The sequence below is a fragment of the Triticum aestivum genome, chromosome 1A, assembly GCF_018294505.1.
Source record: "Triticum aestivum cultivar Chinese Spring chromosome 1A, IWGSC CS RefSeq v2.1, whole genome shotgun sequence".
Taxonomy (NCBI): domain Eukaryota; kingdom Viridiplantae; phylum Streptophyta; class Magnoliopsida; order Poales; family Poaceae; genus Triticum; species Triticum aestivum.
In genome coordinates this window covers 457,605,334-457,627,199 of record NC_057794.1, presented here as the reverse complement: position 1 = coordinate 457,627,199, position 21,866 = coordinate 457,605,334, and positions in this window count along the sequence as shown.

The window sequence follows — 21,866 nt, the reverse complement described above, 5'->3', positions numbered from 1 at the left end:
CGACGAGGAGGAGGAGGAAAGCAACTCTCCCCCAAAGGGGGGAAGGAAGAAAAGGGCGGCCTCCATGCATCTAGAGGAAGAGGCGTCCAATAAGGGGAAGGTTTCCCTCGCGGACAACTCAGCGTGGGACATCGATAGCAGCTCCGAGTGGCGCCCCTGGGATAAGCCCCTGGCTGAATCATAAGTACTCAAAGACGCACACACATATCTAGCTCCTTTACTTCATGGTTTTAACATGCTGAGTCATGCGCTGCAGTCCGACTCGTTCCGACCTCCAGCGATCCTCATCTTCGGGGAATTCGCTACATCCGAAGGTGATGGACAGTGGGTCCCTTCCGGCGGCCTCTTCTCCCAAGGCCATGGACGACACCGAGGTGCTGTCCGAAAAGACCTCCCCAGGCCAGGGAGAGATGCGGGAGGCCGTCAGGGTGGCGCCAGAGGGTGAACCCTGGGGGAGCAAATCCCCATGGAGACTGGCGATGGGGGCCATATCCAATCCGGCCCCTAGCCGAATACAATTCTGGAGACCTATACGGCTCCGGAATCTGGCAAGCAGCCTCCTTCGAAAGAAGGAGGTGCATCGATTCCACCAGTGACCTCTATCCATCCAGAGGCACCGGATACTCTACTGGAAGCGTTGCAAAACACTTCCATTGTTGAGGAACACCGTACCCTCATGGGTACGGTGGTTGAGAGGATTCAGTCCACAAAGAGCGGACTGACCGAAGCCTGCACAAGCCTTCTAACAGGCTTTGAGGTATGAAAACGCAATTTATGCGAAAGGAATGTCATAGTATAGACAGTAGCCCCTAAGACACTGTCCGGTGTTCGAAAAGAAAAGCCGGACAGAGGATCAACTTAATTTTCGCAGGAGACTAACCATACGTGTCTATGTGAACAAGCAGGCGTCTTTGCTGGCTGCGACCTCTCATGCTGCTGAGGTCTCCGGACTGAAGCAGAGTCTGGAGCGGACCGAGGAAGAGCTCGGCCGCGTGAAAAAACAACTAGAAGACCATCAAGGTATGCAATGACCTTGTGTAGATTCAGAAAGGATGAATGATTTTTGTTAGCCATAGTGCCATAATATTTTGTAGGAGCAGCGACCGAGGTGGAGACCCTCAAGAAGGCGCTGATCGAAGCCCAGGAGAGAGAGGCAAAGGAACAAGCAGATCACGAGAAACACAAGGCCAGGGTTGGTGAGGTCCAGCAGGAGCTCCATGACACCGTGAAGAAATGTGAGTCCTTGGAGCGCAATATTAAGGATCAAGAGTCCGAACTTTCCAAGGCCTGCCAAAGCACACATGATGCCCGGGTTGAAGCTCAGAGCGCCCTCCAGGAAATCCAGGAGGCCAGAAAAATCAGGGCGGTAAGGCCTTTATTATGCAGAGCAAGTATGTGAAGAAAATGTTCCTCTTACTGAAGGAAATATGCCCTAGAGGCAATAATAAAGTTATTATTTATTTCCTTATATCATGGTAAATGTTTATTATTCATGCTAGAATTGTATTAACCGAAAACTTAATACATGTGTGAATACATAGAAAAACAAGAGTGTCACTAGTATGCCTCTACTTGACTAGCTCATTGAATCAAAGATGGTTTAAGTTTCCTAGCCATAGATATGAGTTGTCATTTGATTAACGGGATCACATCATTAGAGAGTGATGTGATTGACTTGACCCATCCCGTTAGCTTAGCATGATGATTGTTTAGTTTGTTGCTACAGCTTTCTTCATGACTTATACATGTTCCTCTGTGTAACACCCTCGATGCGACTATAGATCCCACGTGTCGAGGCATGACTTAGAGACATAATCGCATTGAAGGCATATGTCGCAAGTTAGGCAATCTTCACAACATCCCATGAAATATGATAATAAAAGGGGAGATAACATAGTTGGCTTACACTCGCCACGTCAATCAAGTACATAAATAACATTACATCATCCAAACACTCATGGCCCGACTACGGCGCCAAAATAAAAGATAACCCAACATGCGACAACGGTCCCATTCACCCCCAACTGGGCACCACTACTGATCATCAGGAAAGGAAACATAGTAACGTTGAGAGTCTTTGTCGAACTCCCACTTGAGCTCAAGCGCGTCTCCTGGAGCGGAATCATCAGGCCCTGCATCTGGTGTTATAGTAATCTGTGAGCCACAGGGACTCAGCAATCTCGCACCCTCGCGATCAAGACTATTTAAGCTTATAGGTAAGGCAAGGTAAATATATGTGGAGCTGCAGCAAGCGACTAGCAAAAATATGGTGGCTAACTTATTCGCAAAAGAGAGCGAGAAGAGGAGGCAAAGCGCGAGCGAGAAACTAGAGAACAACCTGCGCAAGCATTACTCCAACACCGTGTCCACTTCCCGGACTCCGCCAAGAAGAGGCCATCACGGTAACACACTCAGTTGATTCATTTTAATTAAGTTAAGGTTAAAGTTATCTACAACCAGACATTAACAAATTCCCATCTGCCCATAACCACGGGCACTGCTTTCAAAAGTTCAAATCCCTGCAGGGTAGTCCTAACTTAGCCCATGACAAGCTCTCACGGTCAACGAAGGAATAGACCTCCTCCCAAGACGTTCCGATCAGACTCGGTATCTCGGTTCTTCAAGACAACTCCGACAATGGTAAAACAAGTCCAGCAACACCACCCGTTGTGCCGACAAATCCCGATAGGAGCTGCACATATCTCATTCTCAGGGCACACCGGATAAGCTAAGCGTACGGGAGCCAACATAACCCAAGTTGCCAAGGGATGGCCCCGCACGGTGCTCTAGGTTGGACCAACACTCAGAGGAGCGCTGGCCCAGGGGGGTTTAAAATAAGATGACCCTTGAGTCTGCGAAACCCAAGGGAAAAGGCTAGGTGGCAAATGGTAAAACCAAGGTTGGGCATTGCTGGAGGATTTCTATTCAAAATGGACTCTCAAGGGGTTCCCATTATAACCCAACCGCGTAAGGAACGCAAAACCCGGGAACATAACACCGATATGACGGAAACTAGGGCGGCAAGAGTGGAGCAAAACACTAGGCGAGGGGCCGAGCCTTCCACCCTTCACCAAGTATATAGATGCATTAAGATAACAAGATAATATAATGATATCCCAACAAGTAAATAAATGTTCCAACAAGGAACGGCCTCCAATCTTCACCTGCAACTAGCAACGCTATAAGAGGGGCTAAGCAAAGCGGTAACATAGCCAATCAATGGTTTGCTAGGACAAGGTGGGTTAGAGGTTTGACATGGCAATTTGGGAGGCTTGAAAGCAAGTGGTAGGCATCATAGCATTGGCATAGCAAAAGAGCAAGCAAACTAGCATAGCAAAGATAGTAGTGATTTCGAGGGTATGATCATCTTGCCTGCACAGTTGTCAGAGTTGACTGGATCCTCAAAAGCAAACTCAACGGGCTCCTCGTTAGCGAACTCGTCTCCCGGATCTACCCAAACAAGACAAACAAGCAACAAGGACACAATCAACCACGTGCAAGGATCATACAAGATGATGCAAAGACGATATGCTATGCGGGATGCGATGCGGGATGCATATGCAAGATGTGACAAGGAAATGCAAGAAAATGGCCTCAACTTGGAAATCCAAGCATGCCACTAGAAAGATGAGATGAAATCGCTTGAAAACGATATAAAGAACGCCGGAATCAGAGCTACGGTTTGGAAATGACAAGTGATTCAAATATGACACCGGTCTGCGATTTACAACAAGTAGGCATCTAAATGCAATGAGATGAACATGCTACAACACCCAAACATGACAACAAAATACATGGCAGGGATGCATACAAGATGCTTAACAAAAGTCTAGCACTGAGCTACGGCCAATTCATCCATTAACATGTTCGAACAAACATGGCAAAAATGCATATGGCAAACAGATTTCAGACTTGGTGAAATTAACACTTGTCTGGAATTTCAGATCAGATAGCACTCTTCGGAGCAACAAAACTACATGCTACAGGACCTGAAAATGGCAAAGTAAAGCATGGCATGGAGCTACTCAAAGATCTTAACAAAAGTCCCTTAGTGACCTTGAGCCAAAAGAGATCAGAAAATACAATTGCAAGCATGTGAACATAGCAAAAACATAATCAGTTTTCAGACTTGGTGAAAACTGACACATGCTGAAACATAACTCAAGTAGCCATGTTTACGAGCTCGATGCACTCACTACGGAGCAAGTCATGACAAGCTAAGCATACATCTATCAAGAATACACAAAATGCAAGCTAGACATGGCAAGAACAATAATATAGCATGCACGGATCAACTACAACATCATCGGCAAAATTGCAAACAAGTTGACAATCTGCCCAGATTCACAAAGTAGCAAAAATAGAGTTCTATTGACTCAAGCTAGGGTGCTCCATAATTGTAAACAAAGACATGGATGGATAGAGCACTACAAGATTAACAAAACATCCTTACTGGTCATCCTCAAAAGAGCCACGGATCTCTAGGAAACAACATGAACATATGACAACATGAGATAAACAGATCAAGGACTTAGTGGAATTGCTAAGTCCCTGAAATCAGAATTACCAAGTGCACCACTTTGCAAGCTTGTGCTAGTCATCACACACATCAGAAAAATACATGGGTTGCACCTCTGGAAAGATGACAAAACCCTTAACAAAACATATGTAGAACTCATGGGCATATCAGGCACATATTAATCATGGCAAAAATGACAAAAAGCTAAATGGAGTAGCAGATCTGACAAATATCTCAAGTAGCCCTCTTCTAACAGCATTTCGGGTATCAAGATGAAATCAAATGAAAATGATGCAATGGAATGAAATGATGTACTCTCTGAGATGAACATTTTGATATGCTATATGCATGAATCGGAGCTACGGGTGCAAAGTTACGGAGCTATGAACATGGGCATATGGATCTGAAAATTCCGAGGACTTAGTAGAAAAAATCAACCTCCGGATCTAGGGTTTCAGTGGCACGCAAAACGAGGCGGCGGCACACGCACTGTAGCCGGCGGCGGGGGCGAAGCCGAAGGAGGGGGAGACGGCCGCACGGCGGTGGTTGGCCGGAGTGGCCGCGGCGCTCGCCGGCGATGGCGGCGCGGTCGGGCCGGGCGGCGGGGCGGCGGAGCGCGGCTCGCGGCGGCCGGCGTCGAAGCCCGCGGCGGCGGCGGAGGTGGCTCGGGCGTCGGCATCGGAGAAGGAAGCGGCGGGCGGGGCGCGGCGGCTCGGGCCCTCGGGGGCCGGCCTTGGGCCTGGCGGGCCCGCGCGGGCGGCGGCGCGGCGATGTGGGCACGCTGCCATGTGGCGGTCGGTGGCTGGCTGCGGCGACTTTGTCTGGCCCGGACGGACGTGTCCGGCCGGCGCGGAGGCGATATTTAGGGTTTTGGACGAGGGGGGATCCGGATTTTCGGAGGGGGGTGTTTAAATAGGCATAGAGGGAGCTAGGAGAGTCCAAATGAGGTGCGGTTTTCGGCCACGCGATCGTGATCGAACGATCTAGATGATGGAGAAGGCTTAGGTGGGTTTTGGGCCAAATTGGAGGGGTGTTGGGCTGCAACACACACGAGGCCTTTTCGGTCCCTTGGTTAACCGTTGGAGTATCAAACGAATTCCAAATGATACGAAACTTGACAGGCGGTCTACCGGTAGTAAACCAAGGCCGCTTGGCAAGTCTCGGTCCAATCCGGAATGTTTAATCCCCACACACGAAAGAAAGGTAGGAATGACCACCGGAGGAGAACGAAGTGCCGGAATGCAAAACGGACAACGGGGAGAATGCTCGAATGCTCGAATGCATGAGACGAACACGTATGCAAATGCAATGCACATGATGACATGATGACATGATATGAGATGCATGACAACGATAACAACACACGGAGAGAAAGACCCGAATTCGAGAAAATAAATAACTTAACGCCGGAAATGGCAAGAGTTGGAGTACAAATTGGGAAAGTTACATCCGGGGTGTTACACTCTGACTATGAGATTATGCAACTCCCGATTACCAAAGGAAAAATTTGTGTGCTACCTAACATCACAACGTAACTGGGTGATTATAAAGGTACTCTGCAGGTGTCTCCAATGGTACTTGTTGAGTTGGCATAAATCGAGATTAGGATTTGTCACTCCGATTGTCGGAGAGGTATCTCTGGGCCCTCTCGGTAATTGATACGTCTCCAACGTATCGATAATTTTTGATTGCTCCATGCTATATTATCTACTGTTTTGGACTATATTGGGCTTTATTTTCCACTTTTATATTATTTTTGGACTAACCTATTAACCGGAGGCCCAGCCCAGAATTGCTGATTTTTGCCTATTTCAGTGTTTCGGATAAACAGAATAACAAACGGAGTCCAAACGGAATAAAATCTTCGGGAACGTGATTTTCTCACCAAACGTGATCCAAGAGACTTGGACCCTGCTCCAAGGAACAAAAGAGGCGGTCACGAGGGTGGGGGCGCCCCCCCTAGGGCGCGCCCATGCCTCGTGGGCCCCTCGTTGCTCCTCCGGCGTACTTCTTCCTCCTATATATACACACGTACCCCCAAACAATCAGAACAGGAGCCAAAAACCTAATTCCACCGCCGCAACTTTGTGTATCCATGAGATCCCATCTTGGGGCCTGTTCCGGAGCTCCGTCGAAAGAGGGCCGTCATCACGGAGGGCTTCTACATCATCATAGCCTCTCTGATGAAGTGTGAGTAGTTTACTTAAGACCTTCAGGTCCATAGTTAGTAGCTAGATGACTTCTTCTCTCTCTTTGAATCTCAATACAAAGTTCTCCCCCTCTCTTGTGGAGATCTATTCGATGTAATCTTCTTTTTGCGGTGTGTTTGTTGAGACCGATGAATTGTGGGTTTATGATCAAGTCTATCTATGGATAATATTTGAATCTTCTCTGAATTCTTTTATGTATGATTGGTTATCTTTGCAAGTCTCTTCGAATTATCCGTTTGGTTTGGCCAGCTAGATTGGTAGTTCTTGCCATGGGAGAAGTGCTTAGCTTTGGGTTCGATCTTGCGGTGTCCTTACCCAGTGACAGAAGGGGCAGCAAGGCACGTATTGTATCGTTGACATCGAGGATAACAAGATGGGGTTTATTTCATATTGCATGAATTTATCTCTCTACATCATGTCATCTTGCTTAAGGCGTTACTCTGTTTTTAACTTAATACTCTAGATGCATGCTGGATAGCGGTCGATGAGTGGAGTAATAGTAGTAGATGCAGAATCGTTTCGATCTACTTGTCACGTACATGATGCCTATATACATGATCATGCCTAGATATTCTCATAACTATGCTCAATTCTGTCAATTGCTCAACAGTAATTTGTTCACGCACCGTAGAATACTTATGCTCTTGAGAGAAGCCACTAGTGAAACCTATGGCCCTCGGGTCTATTCTCATCATATCAATCTCCCTTACTTTAATCTTGCTTTGCTTTTTTACTTTGCTTTTACTTTTTACTTTGCATCTTTATACCAAAAATACCAAAAATATTATATCTATCATATCTCACTCTCGTAAGTGACCGTGAAGGGCTTGACAACCCCTAATCGCGTTGGTTGCGAGTAGCTATTGCTTTGTGCAGGTACAAGGGACTTGAGCGTGAGCTCCTACTGTATTGATACCTTGGTTCTCAAAAACTGAGGGAAATACTTATGCTACTCTGCTGCATCATCCATTCCTCTTCGGGGAAAACCAACGCAAGCTCAAGACATAGCAAGAAGGATTTCTGGCGCCGTTGCCGGGGATTCTACGCAAAAAGTCAACATACCAAGTACCCATCACAATCCCTATCTCTCGCATTACATTATTTGCCATTTGCCTCTCGTTTTCCTCTCCCCCAATTTACCCTTGCCATTTTATTTGCCCTCTCTCTCTCCCTATCCTCCCTCTCTATTTGCCTCTTTTTGCCTGTTTGCTTTTTGTTTGCTCGTGTGTTAGTTTGCGTGTGTGTCGCGATGGCTCAAGATACTACTAAATTGTGTGACTTCACCAATACCAATAATAATGATTTCCTTAGCACTCCGATTGCTCCTCTTACCGATGCTGAATCTTGTGAAATTAATACTGCTTTGTTGAATCTTGTTATGAAAGATCAATTCGCTGGCCTTCCTAGTGAAGATGTCGCTACTCATCTGAATAGCTTAGTTGATTTATGTGATATGCAAAAGAAAAAAGATGTCAATAATGATGTCGTTAAATTGAGGCTATTTCCTTTTTCGCTTAGAGATCGTGCTAAAGCTTGGTTTTCGTCTTTGCCTAAGAATAGTATTGATTCATGGAACAAGTGCAAAGATGCTTTTATCTCTAAGTATTTTCCTCCTGCTAAGATCATCTCTCTTAGAAACGATATTATGAACTTTAAACAACTTGATCATGAACATGTTGCACAAGCTTGGGAGAGAATGAAATTAATGATACATAATTTCCCTACTCATGGTTTGAATTTGTGGATGATTATACAAAATGTTTATGCCGGATTGAATTTTGCTTCTAGAAATTTTTTAGATTCGGCCACGGGAGGCACTTTTATGGAAATCACTTTAGGAGATGCTACTAAACTCCTAGATAATATTATGGTTAATTATTCTCAATGGCATACTGAAAGATCTTCTAACAAAAAGGTGCATGCGATAGAAGAAATTAATGTGTTGAGTGGAAAGATGGATGAACTTATGAAATTATTTGCTACTAAGAGTGTTTCTTTCGATCCTAATGATATGCCTTTGTCTACTTTGATTGAGAATAACAATGAATCTATGGATGTGAATTTTGTTGGTAGGAATAAATTTGGTAACAACGCTTATAGAGGGAATTTTAATCCTAGGCCATATCCTAGTAATCCTTCTAATAATTATGGGAATTCGTACAATAACTCTTATGGAAACTATAATAAGATACCCTCTGATTTTGAATCTAATATTAAAGAATTTATTTCTTCGCAAAGAATTTTAATGCTATGATTGAAGAAAAATTGCTTAAGATTGATGATTTGGCTAGGAACGTTGATAGAATTGCTCTTGATGTTGATTCTTTGAAACTTAGATCTATTCCACCTAAGCATGATATCAATGAGTCTCTAAAATCCATGAGAATTTCAATTGATGAGTGTAAGGAAAGAACCGCTAGGATGCGTGCTTCCAAAGATGCCTTTATTAAAGTGTGTTCTTCCAGTACCTATGAAAATCAAGATGAAGATCTAAAAGTTATTGATGTGTCTCCTATTAAATCTTTATTTTGCAATATGAATCTTGATGAAACTGAATATGATCTTCCTTTACCTAGAAGGCGTTCTAAAAATTCGGAGTGTTTAGATCTTAATGATGAAATTGATGAAAGTGGGATTGAAAGAAATAAAAATCTAGATGTTGCTAAACCCACTATATTGGATTTTAAGGAATTTAATTATGAAAGTTGCTCTTTAATTGATTGTATTTCCTTGTTGCAATCCGTGCTAAATTCTCCACATGCTTATAGTCAAAATAAAGCCTTCACCAAACATATTGTTGATGCCTTGATGCAATCTTATGAAGAAAAACTTGAGTTGAAAGTTTCTATCCCTAGAAAACTCTATGATGAGTGGGAACCAACTATTAAAATTAAAATTAAAGATCATGAGTTTTATGCTTTGTGTGATTTGGGTGCTAGTGTCTCTACTATTCCCAAGACTTCGTGTGATTTACTAGATTTCCGTAACTATGATGATTGCTCTCTAAACTTGCATCTTGCGGATTCCACTATTAAGAAACCTATGGGAAGGATTAATGATGTTCTTATTGTTGCAAATAGGAATTATGTGCCGGTAGATTTCATTGTTCTTGATATAGATTGCAATCCTTCTTGCCCTATTATTCTTGGTAGACCTTTCCTTAGAACGGTTGGTGCGATTATTGATATGAAGGAAGGGAATATTAGATTTCAACTTCCATTAAAAAAGGGCATGGAACACTTTCCAAGAAAGAAAATAAAATTACCATATTAAATTATCATGAGAGCCACTTATGGATTGCCTACCAAAGATGGCAATACCTAGATCTATCCTCACTTTTATGCCTAGCTAGGGGCGTTAAACGATAGCGCTTGTTGGGAGGCAACCCAATTTTATTTTATTCCTTGCCTTTTGCTCCTGTTTAGTAATAAATAAATTATTCATCCTCTGTTTTGGTTGTGTTTTTTTGTGTTTAATTAGTGTTTGTGCCAAGTAGAACCGTTGGGAAGACTTGGGGAAAGTCTTGTTGAACTTGCTGTAAAAAACAGAAACTTTAGCGCTCACGAGAACTGCTTTCATTTTTATTTGAAGAGTGATATTTAGTTAATCCTTTTTGAGGATGATTAATAGATAAATTCCTCACTTACAGCAATTTATTTTAGAATTTTTGGGGTTCCAGATCTTGCGCTAGCTACAGATTACTACAGACTGTTCTGTTTTTGACAGATTCTGTTTTTCGTGTGTTGTTTGCTTATTTTGATGAATCTATGGCTAGTAAAATAGTTTATAATACATATAGAAGTTGGAATAAAGTAGGTTTAACACCAATATAAATAAATAATGAGTTCATTACAGTACCTTGAAGTGGTATTTTGTTTTATTTTGCTAACGGAGCTCACGAGATTTCTATTTTGAGTTTTGTGTTGTGAAGTTTTCATGTTTTGGGTGAATTCTTTTGATGGATCACGGAACAAGGAGTGGCAAGAGCATAAGCTTGGGGATGCCCATGGCACCCCCAAGATAATCCAAGGACACCAAGAAGTCAAAGCTTGGGGATGCCCCGGAAGGCATCCCCTCTTTCGTCCACTTCCATCGGTAATTTACTTGGAACTATATTTTTATTCACCAACATGATATGTGTTTTGCTTGGAGTGTCTTGTATTATTTGTGTCTTTGTGTCTTAGTATGCCACAATCATCCTTGCTGTACACACCTTTTGAGAGAGCCATACATGAATTAAAATTTGATAGAATACTCTATGTGCTTCACTTATATCTTTTGAGCGTTATAATTTTGCTCTATGTGCTTCACTTATATCTTTTGAGCTAAGTAATTTTGCTCTATGTGCTTCACTTATATCTTTTGAGCGTTATAGTTTTTCTCTATGTGCTTCACTTAGATCTTTTAGAGCACGGTGGTGGATTCGTTTTAAAGAAACTATTGGTCTCTCATGCTTCACTTAAATTATTTTGAGAGTCTATTAATAGCTTGGTAACTTGCTTAATAATAATATGCTTGGTATTCAAGATTTGTGAAACTTTATTTTGAGTGTGTTGAATACTAAGAAAAGATTGAAGCATGCTAATTGTTTTGAGATATGGAGGTGATAATATTAAAGTCATGCTAGTTGAGTAGTTGTGAATTCAAAGAATACTTGTGTTAAGGTTTGTGATTCCCGTAGCATGCACGTATGGTGAACCGTTATGTGATGAAGTCGGAGCATGATTTATTTATTGATTGTCTTCCTTATGAGTGGCGGTCGGGGACGAGCGATGGTATTTTCCTACCAATCTATCCCCCTAGGAGCATGCGCGTAATACTTTGCTTTGATAACTTCTAGATTTTTGCAATAAGTATATGAGTTCTTTATGACTAATGTTGAGTCCATGGGTTATACACACTCTCACCCTTCCACCTTTGCTAGCCTCTCTAATACCGCGCACCTTTCGCCGGTATCATACACCTACCATATACCTTCCTCAAAACAGCCACCATACCTACCTATTATGGCATTTCCATAGCCATTCCGAGATATATTGCCACGCAACTTTCCACCGTTCCGTTCATGACACACTCCATCATTGTCATATTGCATATCCCGGTACACCGCTGGATGCATTCACATAGAGTCATATTTTGTTCTAAGTACCGAGTTGTAATTGTTGAGTTATAAGAAAAATAAAAGTGTGATGATCATCATTATTAGAGCATTGTCCCAGTGAGGAAAGAATGATGGATAATATGATTCCCCCATAAGTCGGGATGAGACTCTGTATGAAAAATAAATAAAAAAAGAGGCCAAAGAAGCCCAAATAAAAAGAGGCCATAAAAAAAGGAGAAAAGGCCCAAACAAAAAAATGAGAGAAAAAGAGAGAAGGGACAATGTTACTATCCTTTTACCACACTTGTGCTTCAAAGTAGCACCATGATCTTCATAGTAGAGAGTCTCTCATGTTATCACTTTCATATACTAGTGGGAATTTTTCATTATAGAACTTGGCTTGTATATTCCAATGATGGGCTTCCTCAAAAAATTGCCCTAGGTCTTCATGAGCAAGCAAGTTGGATGCACACCCACTTAGTTTCTTTTTGAGCTTTCATATACTTATAGCTCTAGTGCATCCGTTGCATGGCAATCCCTACTCACTCACATTGATATCTATTGATGGGCATCTCCATAGCCCGTTGATACGCCTAGTTGATGTGAGACCATCTTCTCCTTTTTGTCTTCTCCACAACCACCATTCTATTCCACCTATAGTGCTATATCCATGGCTCACGCTCATGTATTGCGTGAAGATTGAAAAAGTTTTGAAAAAGTTAGAGTATGAAACAATTGCTTGGCTTGTCATCGGGGTTGTGCATGATTTAAATACTTTGTGTGGTGAAGATGGAGCATAGCCAGACTATATGATTTTGTAGGGATAACTTTCTTTGGCCATGTTATTTTGAGAAGACATAATTGCTTTATTAGTATGCTTGAAGTATTATTATTTTTATGTCAATATAAACTTTTGTCTTGAATCTTTCTAATCTGAATATTCATACCACAATTAAGAAGATTTACATTGAAATTATGCCAAGTAGCACTCCACATCAAAAATTCTCTTTTTATCATTTACCTACTCGAGGACGAGCAGGAATTAAGCTTGGGGATGCCTGATACGTCTCCAACGTATCTATAATTTTTTATTGCTCCATGCTATATTATCTACTGTTTTGGACTATATTGGACTTTATTTTCCACTTTTATATTATTTTTGGGACTAACCTACTAACCGGAGGCCCAGCCCAGAATTGTTGTTTTTTGCCTATTTCAGTGTTTCGGATAAACGGAATATCAAACAGAGTCCAAACGGAATAAAATCTTCGAGAACGTGATTTTCTCACCGAACGTGATCCAGGAGACTTGGACCCTACTCCAAGGAACAAAAGAGGCGGTCACGAGGGTGGGGGCGCCCCCCCCAGGGCGCGCCCCCTGCCTCATGGGCCCCTCGTTGCTCCTCCAGCGTACTTCTTCCTCCTATATATACACACGTACCCCCAAACAATCAGAACAGGAGCCAAAAACCTAATTCCACCGCTGCAACTTTCTGTATCCACGAGATCTCATCTTTGGGCCTATTCCGGAGCTCCGCCGAAAGAGGGCCGTCATCACGGAGGGCTTCTACATCATCATAGCCTCTCCGATGAAGTGTGAGTAGTTTACCTCAGACCTTCGGGTCCATAGTTAGTAGCTAGATGGCTTCTTCTCTCTCTTTGAATCTCAATACAAAGTTCTCCCCCTCTCTTGTGGAGATCTATTCGATGTAATCTTCTTTTTGCGGTGTGTTTGTTGAGACCAATGAATTGTGGGTTTATGATCAAGTCTATCTATGAATAATATTTGAATCTTCTCTAAATTCTTTTATGTATGATAGGTTATCTTTGCAAGTCTCTTCGAATTATCCGTTTGGTTTGGCCAGCTAGATTGGTAGTTCTTGCCATGGGAGAAGTGCTTAGCTTTGGGTTCGATCTTGCGGTGTCCTTACCCAGTGACAGAAGGGGCAGCAAGGCACATATTGTATCGTTGCCATCAAGGATAACAAGATGGGGTTTATTTCATATTGCATGAATTTATCTCTCTACATCATGTCATCTTGCTTAAGGCATTACTCTGTTTTTAACTTAATACTGATGCATGCTGGATAGCGGTCGATGAGTGGAGTAATAGTAGTAGATGCAGAATCGTTTCGATCTACTTGTCACGGACGTGATGCCTATATACATGATCATGCCTAGATATTCTCATAACTATGCTCAATTCTGTCAATTGCTCAACAGTAATTTGCTCACCCACCGTAGAATACTTATGCTCTTGAGAGAAGCCACTAGTGAAACCTATGGCCCCCGGGTCTATTCTCATCATATCAATCTCCATTACTTTAATCTTGCTTTGCCTTTAACTTTGCTTTTACTTTTTACTTTGCATCTTAATACCAAAAATATTATATCTATCAGATCTCACTCTCATAAGTGACCGTGAAGGGCTTGACAACCCCTAATCGTGTTGGTTGCGAGTAGCTATCGCTTTGTGCAGGTACGAGGGACTTGAGCGTGGGCTCCTACTGGATTGATACCTTGGTTCTCAAAATCTGAGGGGAATACTTACCCTACTGTACTGCATCATCCCTTCCTCTTCGGGAAAAACCAACGCAAGCTCAAGACGTAGCAGTAATGCACATCACTATAAGCCTTGCAAGCAATGCAACTAATAAGTTAGTTGCGGGATAGTGCATTACAGAACGAGTAAAGAGACTTGCCGGTAACGAGATTGAACTATGAATTGAGATACCGACGATCGGATCTCGTGCAAGTAACATACCAATGACAAAGGGAACAACGTATGTTGGTATGCGGTTTGACCGATAAAGATCTTCATAGAATATGTAGGAGCCAATATGAACATCCAGGTTCCGCTATTGGTTATTTACCTGAGACGTGTCTCGGTCATGTATACATAGTTCTCGAACCCATAGGGTCCACACGCTTAACGTTCGGTGACGATCGGTATTATGAGTTTATGTGATTTGATGTACCGAAGGTAGTTAGAAGTCCCGGATGAGATCGGGGACATGACGAGGAGTCTCGAAATGGTCAAGATGTAAAGATCGATATATTGGACGACTATATTCGGACATCGGAAAGGTTCCGAGTGATTCGGGTATTTTTCGGGGTACCGGGGAGTTACGGGAATACGAGGAAGAAGTAATGGGCCTCATAGGCCAAGTGGTGGAAGAGAGGAGGCAGGGCGCGCGGCCCCCTAGCCCAAACCGAATTGGACTAGGGGGCCGGCCCCCCTTTCCTCCTTTTCCTCCCTCTCCTTCCTTCTCCTTCTCCTCCTTCCTTTCCTCCTCCTAGTAGGAGTAGGAAAGGGGAGTCCTACTCCTACTAGGAGGAGGACTCCTCCTCCTGGAGCGCCCTACAGGGGCCGGTCGGTCTCCCCCCTTGCTCCTTTATATACGGGGCAGGGGCACCCTAGTACACACAAGTTGATCATTGATACCTTAGCCGTGTGCGGTGCCCCCCTCCACCATTATCCACCTCGATCATATCATAGCGGTGCTTAGGCGAAGCCCTGCGTCGGTAGCAACATCATCACTGTCAACACGCCGTCGTGCTGACGGAACTCTCCCATGAAGCTCTGTTGGATCGGAGTTCATGGGACGTCATTGAGCTGAACGTGTGGTGAACTCGGAGGTGCCGTGCGTTTGGTACTTGGATCGGTCGGATCGTGAAGACGTTCGAGTACATCAACCGCGTTCTCATAACACTTCCGCTTACGGTCTACGAGGGTATGTGGACGATGCTCTTCCCTCTCGTTGTTATGCATCACCATGATCTTGCATGTGCGTAGGAAATTTTTGAAATTACTACGTTCCCCAACAGTGGCATCCGAGCCAGGTTTATGCGTAGATGTCATATGCACGAGTAGAACACAAAGGAGTTGTGGGCATGGGTATATACATATTGCTTGCCGTGATTAGTTGATTCTTGATTCAGCGGCATTGTTGGATGAAGCGGACAAGACCGACATTACGCGTACGCTTACGCGAGACTGGTTTTACCGACGTGCTTCGCACAAAGGTGGCTAGTGGGTGTCTATTTCTCCAGCTTTAGTTGAATCGGATTCAATGAACAAGGTTCTTTTTGAAGATCAAAAAGCAATCACTATACCGTGTTGTGGTTTTTGATGCGTAGGTAAGAACGGTTCTTGCTCAGCCCGTAGCGGCCACGTAAAACTTGCAACAACAAAGTAGAGGACGTCTAACTTGTTTTTGCAGGGCATGTTATGTGATATGGTCAAGACATGATGCTATATTTATTGTATGAGATGATCATATTTTGTAATGGAGTTACCGGCAACTGGCAGAATCCTTATGGTTGTCTCTTTATTGCATAAGATGCAAGCGCCAAATAATTGCTTTAATTTATCTCTATGCGATAGCAATAGTTGCAAGAGAAATAGTTGGCGAGACGACCATGTGATGACACATTGATATAGATCAAGATGATGGATATCATGGTGTCATGCCGGTGACAATGGAGATCATGACGATACTTTGGAGATGGAGATCAAAGGCACAAGATGATGATGGCCATATCATGTCACATATTTTGATTGCATGTGATGTTTATCCTTTATGCATCTTATTTTGCTTAGTTCGACGGTAGCTTTATAAGATGATCCCTTACTATAATTTCAAGGTATAAGTGTTCTCCCTGAGTATGCACCGTTGCCAAAGTTCGTCGTGCCAAGACACCACGTGATGATCGGGTGTGATAAGCTCAACGTTCATCTACAATGGGTGTAAGACAGTTTTGCACACGTGGAATACTCAGGTTAAACTTGACGAGCCTAGCATATGCAGATATGGCCTCGGAACACAGGAGACCGAAAGGTCAAGCGTGAATCATATAGTAGATATGATCAACATAGTGATGTTCACCATTGAAAACTACTCCATCTCACGTGATGATCGGACATGGTTTAGTTGATTTGGATGACGCGATCATTTAGATGACTAGAGGGATGTCTATCTAAGTGGGAGTTCTTAAGTAATACGATTAATTGAACTTTAATTTATCATGAACTTAGTCCTGATAGTATTTGCATAACTATGTTGTAGATCAATAGCTCGCGATGTTGCTCCCCATTTATTTTTGATATGTTCCTACAGAAAAACTATGTTGAAAAATGTTAGTAGCAATGATGCGTACTAGCTCCGTAATCTGAGGTTTATCCTCATTGCTGCATAGAAGAATTATGTCCTTGATGCACCCCTAGGTGACAGACCGATTGCAGGAGCAAAAGCAGACGTTATGAACGTTTGGCAAGCTCGATATGATGACTACTTGATAGTTTAGTGCACCATGCTTTACGGCTTAGAATCGGAGCTTCAAAGACATTTTTGAAATGCCACGGAGCATATGAGATGTTCCAAGAGTTGAAATTAGTATTTCAGACTCATGCCCATGTCGAAAGGCTTAACACCTTTGACAAGTACTTTGCCTACAAGATGGAGGAGAATAGCTCAACTAGTGAGCATGTGTTCAGAATGTCTGAGTACTACAATCGCTTGAATCAAGTGTGAGTTAATCTTCCAGATAAGATAGTGATTGAGAAAGTTCTCTAGTCACTATCACCAAGTTACTAGAACTTCGTGATGAACTATAATATGCAAGGGATAACGGAAACGATTCCCAAGCTCTTCGTGATGCTGAAATCGACGAAGGTAGAAATCAATAAAGAGCATCAAGTGTTGATGGTTAACAAGACCACTAGTTTCAAGAAAAGGGGAAAGGGATAGAAGGGGAACTTCAAGAAGAACGGCAAGCAAGTTGTTGCTCAAGTGAAGAAGCCCAAGTCTGGACCTAAGCCTGAGACTGAGTGCTTCTACTGCAAAGGGACTGTTCACCGGAAGCGGAACTGCCCCAAGTATTTGGCGGATAAGAAGGATGGCAAGGTGAACAATGGTATATTGGATATACATGATATTGATGTGTACTTTACTAGTGTTTATAGCAACCCCTCGGCATTTGATACTGGTTCAGTTGCTAAGAGTAGTAACTCGAAACAGGAGTTGCAGAATAAACATAAACTAGTTAAGGGCGAGGTGACGATGTGTGTTGGAAGTAGTTCCAAGATTGATATGATCATAATCACACACTCCCTATACTTTCGGGATTAGTGTCGAACCTAAATAAGTGTTATTTGGTGTTTGCGTTAAGCATGAATATGATTTGATCATGTTTATTGCAATAGGATTATTCATTTAAGTCAAAGAATAATTGTTATTCTGTTAACGTGAATAAAACCTTCTATGGTCATACACCCAAGACGAATGGTTTATTGAATCTCGATCGTAGTGATACACATATTCATAATATTGAAGCCAAACGATGTAAAGTTAATAATGATAGTGCAACATGTTTGTGGCACTGCCGTTTAGGTCATATTGGTGTAAAGCGCATGAAGAAAATCCATGCTGATGGGCTTTTGGAATCACTTGATTATGAATCAGTTGATGCTTGCAAACCATGCCTCATAGGCAAGATGACTAAGACTCCGTTCTGCGGAACAATGGAGCAAGCAACTGACTTATTGGACATAATACATACTGATGTATGCGGTCCGATGGGTGTTGAGGCTCACGGCGGGTATCATTATTTTCTGACCTTCACAGATGATTTGAGCAGATATGGGTATATCTAATTGATGAAGCATAAGTCTGAAACATTTGAAAAGTTCAAAGAATTTCAGAGTGAAGTGAAAATCATCGTAACAAGAAAATAAAGTTTCTGTGATCTGATTGTGGAGGAGAATATTTGAGTTACGAGTTTGGTCTTCATTTGAAACAATGCGGAATAGTTTTGCAACTCACGCCACTTGGAACACCGCAGCATAATGGTGTGTCCGAACGTCATAACCGTACTTTATTGGATATGGTGCGATCTATAATGTCTCTTACCGATTTATCACTATCATGTTGGGGTTATGCATTAGAGACAACTGCATCCACGTTAAGTAGGGCACCATTTAAATCCGTTGAGACGACACCATATGAACTATGGTTTGGCTAGAAACCTAAGCCGTTGTTTCTTAAAGATTGGGGCTGCGATGCTTATGTGAAAAAGTTTCAACATGATAAGCTCGAACCCAAATCGGAGAAATGTGTCTTCATAGAATACCCAAAGGAAACTGTTGGGTACACCTTCTATCACAGATCCAAAGGCAAGATCTGTGTTGCTAAAAGTGGATCCTTTCTAGAGAAGGAGTTTCTCTCGAAAGAAGTGAGTGGGAGGAATGTAGAACTTGATGAGGTAATTGTACCTTCTCCCGAATTGGAAAGTAGTTCATCACAGAAATCAGTTCTAGTGATCTCTACACCAATTAGTGAGGAAGCTAATGATGATGATCATGAAACTTCAGATCAAGTTACTACTAAACCTCGTAGGACAGCCAGAGTATGGTCCGCACTAGAGTGGTACGGTAATCCTTTATGGAAGTCATGTTACTATACCATGACGAACCTACGAACTATGAGGAAGTGATGATGAGCCCAGATTCCGCGAAATGGCTTGAGGCCATGAAATCTGAGATGGGATCCATGTATGAGAACAAAGTATGGACTTTGATTGACTTGCCCGATGATCGGTGAGTCATTAAGAATAAATGGATCTTCAAGAGGAAGACGGACGCTGATAGTAGTGTTACTATCTACAAAGTTTGAATTGTCGCAAAATGTTTTCGACAAGTTCAAAGTGTTGACTACGATGAGATTTTCTCACTCGTATCAATGCTTAAAAGTCTGTCCGAATCATGTTAGCAGTTGCCGCATTTTATGAAATCTAGCAAATGGATGTCAAAACTGTATTCCTTCATGGATTTCTTAAAAGAAGAGTTGTATATGATGCAACCAGAAGGTTTTGTCGATCCTAAAGGTGCTAACAAAGTGAGCAAGCTCCAACGATCCATCTATGGATTGGTGCAAGCAACTCGGAGTTGGAATATATGCTTTGATAAAGTGATCAAAGCATATTGTTTTATATAGATTTGCGGTGAAGCCTGTATTTACAAGAAAGTGAGTGGGAGCACAACATCATTTCTGATAAGTATATGTGAATGACATATTGTTGATCAAAAATAATGTAGAATTTTCTGGAAAGCATAAAGGAGTGTTTGAAAAGAGTTTTTCAAAGAAATACCTTGATGAAGCTGCTTACACATTGAGCATCGAGATCTATAGAGATAGATCAAGAAGCTTGATAAGTTTTTTCAATGAGTACATACCTTGACATGATTTTGAATTAGTTCAAAATGGAACAGTCAAAGAAGGAGTTCTTGCCTGTGTTGCAAGGTGTGAAGTTGAGTAGAGACTCAAAACCCGACCACGGCAGAAAATAGAAAGAGAATGAAATGTCATTCCCTATGCCTCAGTCATAGTTTCTATAAAGTATGCTATCTGTTTACCAGTCCTATTGTATACCTTAGCATATTTCTGGCAAGGGAGTACAATAGTGATCTAGGAGTAGATCACTGGGCAGCGGTCAAAATTATCCTTAGAGGACTAAGGAAATATTTCTCGGTTATGGATGTGATAAAAAGAGTTCATCGTAAAGAGTTACACCGATGCAAGTTTTTTACATCGATCTAGATGACTCTAAGTCTCTATCTGGATACATATTAAAAGTGGGAGCAATTAGCTAGAGTAGCTCCGTGCAGAGCATTGTAGACATAGAAATTGCGAAATACATACGGATCTGAATGTTGCGGACCCGTAGACTAAACTTCTCTCACAAGCAAAACATGATCACTCTTTGGGTATTAATCACATAGCGATGTGAACTAGATTATTGACTCTAGCAAACCCTTTGTGTATTAGTCACATGGAGATGTGAACTAATCACATAAAGATGTGAACTAGATTATTGACTCTAGTGCAAGTGGGAGACTGAAGGAAATATGCCCTAGAGGCAATAATAAAGTTATTATTTATTTCCTTATAGCATGGTAAATGTTTATTATTCATGCTAGAATTGTATTAACCGGAAACTTAATACATGTCTGAATACATAGAGAAACAAGAGTGTCACTAGTATGCCTCTACTTGACTAGCTCGTTGAACCAAAGATGGTTAAGTTTCCTAGCCATAGACATGAGTTGTCATTTGTTTAACAGGATCACATCATTAGAGAATGATGTGATTGACTTGACCCATTCCGTTAGCTTAGCACGATGATCGTTTAGTTTGTTGCTACCGCTTTCTTCATGACTTCTACATGTTCCTCTGACTATGAGATTATGCAACTCCAGATTACCGAAGGAACACTTTGTGTTCTACCAAACGTCACAACGTAACTAGGTGATTATAAAGGTGCTCTACAGGTGTCTCCAATACTACTTGTTGAGTTGGCATAAATCGAGATTGGGATTTTTCACTCTGATTGTCAGAGAGGTATCTCTGGGCCCTCTTGGTAATGCACATCACTATAAGCCTTGCAAGCAATGCAACTAATAAGTTAGTTGCAGGATAGTGCATTACAGAACGAATAACGAGATTGAACTAGGTATTGAGATACTGACGGTCAAATCTCGGGCAAGTAACATACCGATGACAAAGGGAACAATGTATGTTGTTATGCGGTTTGACCGATAAAGATCTTCGTAGAATATGTAGGAGTGATACGTCTCCAACGTATCTATAATTTTTGATTGCTCCATGCTATATTATCTACTGTTTTGGACTATATTGGGCTTTATTTTCCACTTTTATATTATTTTTGGGACTAACCTATTAACCGGAGGCCCAGCCTAGAATTGCTGTTTTTTTGCCTATTTCAGTGTTTCGAAGAAACAGAATATCAAACGGAGTCCAAATAGAAAAATCCTTTTTGGAACGTGATTTTCTTCTTGGATAAGACCCAGGAGACTTGGACCCTACTCCAAGAAGTACCGGAGGCGGTCACGAGGGTAGGGCCCCCCCTACAGGGCGCGCCCCCTGACTCGTGGGCCCCTCGGTGCTCCACTGACGTACTCCTTCCTCCTATATATACCCACGTACCCCCCAAACGATCAGAACAGGAGCCAAAAACCT